Source organism: Amblyomma americanum, chromosome 1 (assembly GCF_052857255.1).
Source record: "Amblyomma americanum isolate KBUSLIRL-KWMA chromosome 1, ASM5285725v1, whole genome shotgun sequence".
In the NCBI taxonomy this organism is placed as follows: Eukaryota; Metazoa; Arthropoda; class Arachnida; order Ixodida; family Ixodidae; genus Amblyomma; species Amblyomma americanum.
The window spans coordinates 68,595,193-68,596,918 of NC_135497.1; the positions used below are offsets into that span (position 1 = coordinate 68,595,193).

General features: G+C 49.2%; 1 pseudogene; it reads right to left on the minus strand.

Moving 5' to 3' along the window:
- Positions 1–713: 713 nt before the first annotated feature.
- LOC144102664 (eukaryotic translation initiation factor 4E-1A pseudogene) lies at positions 714–1,503 on the minus strand (annotated as a pseudogene).
- Between the last annotated feature and the right edge of the window lie 223 nt (positions 1,504–1,726).

The window sequence follows — 1,726 nt, forward strand, 5'->3', positions numbered from 1 at the left end:
TAGAGGATTCGGCTGATTACAAAAGCATGGGCCAGCCTCACGGCATCCCTGCTTCGCAAACCCCCTCTCTTGTTGGAGACGCGACGTCAACGTGGCGGTCTTGCACTTTGGAGGGATATCCCATCGCACGATCTAGCACTGCTCTCGAAGTAAAATCAGCAGTTCTTATGGACGACGAGTGTTGATGACATACGGCCTACTTGGTCTCCAACTTTGCGGAGTTTGGTTATGGATCAAGAGCCCGTGTACCGCACGTTGTGGAAAGAACCCGTCTATGGACGCTACGCGCACCGAGCGAAAGAACGCTACCAGAGACGCAGAAGTCGTCTTCAGGTCGCTAAAAATTTGGAGTGCCTTACGGTTATTGAATACCACCTAGCACAGTCTTTCCGAAGGGTATTCTCTAGAATTACGATAAAGGTCTCATATTCATTACTTTGCAACTACTTTCAAATGGAGTGGCAGTTTATGCAAGTTAGGGTGTTGTAGATCGCTAGGCAATGAGACAACTAATGAAGCAAATAGAAAAAAATGAGTTTATTTTTGAAACTTTTTGAACCAAACAGTTCTTGGAAATGTTTTCTAACAGGGCGATCACGTTCTCAGCGAACCAACGTGTCATAAAAGCTCCTCCTGCGAGATTTTTTTTAAGGCGAACTATGTCCACTGGTTGCAGTCCTTTGCAGTCTTGTTTTGCTTCTGCCGAGATGCTCTCAAACTACGTATCTGGCCCTTGTTGCAGGATGGACCTTGGCCTGCGTGTCAACATGGGCCTGGTACTCAACACGGCTCCTTGGATGCATGTTTAACCTCTTCTTCAAGGTCCTTCCGATCTGGATGTTCCTGTCCGCACTGCGATAGTCCGCAGTCCACAGAGAGACCTTGTCAATCGTGGTTCGGCTCTGCACCACAGCTCCACACACGTCGGCGCCGAGTTCGTCAAAGCCCTCGCCGATCAGGCACAGCAGAATTTCAAGCCAGTAGGTGTCCACATCCGTCGACGCCTGGTCCTTGTTCAGGTAGATGAGCCAACGACCACCTTGCCTGTTACGGCCTGAAACGTTACCCGCTTAACATTTCACATGCACTACATGTAAAAAAGCACTTTTTTGCTGTCTAGAGGCACTCTGTTGCGACAAAACACGTGCTTTATTCTGCAAGCTCAGCTGACTGGCTACGTTTGTTTCACCAAGCTGAGTAGAAAAAAAAAGTGACATGAAATGTCATAAGATCTTGTTGAGTCCCCGTAGTGACGTCTTGTTGAGTAAACCGAGTATGCAGCATCGAAGATTTGTACAGCACACGCGATTAATCTGGAAACATGCATAAAAGTTTACTCAACAGCCTTTCCCGACACTCGTAATGGGACTTTGCACACAAAGCGGCCAGTTAGCTAGGAGGCACTTCAAAGTACTTATGCTCGAGGGCTGCGCGGGCCGTGATCCTGTCGCCAGGGTTGTAGACGAGCGTTTTCTTCAGCAGGTCCAGAGCCTCGCCATCCATCTCTGGCAGTAGGCTTGCCAGAATGTTCTCCTTCCAACTGGGGAAGCTCGGCTTGTAGTCCGGCAGTTTTGTCACATTTGGCCACGACTGCTCCGTTGGCGTTCCAAGAGATCTCCACAAGGTTCTCTTCCCAACTGCGGTTCCCGTCGTTCCTGTAGTACCAGATGCTCCACCGATGTTCTAAGGGGTGCTTCAACAGTGCTTCAGGCGATGTATCCGTTCT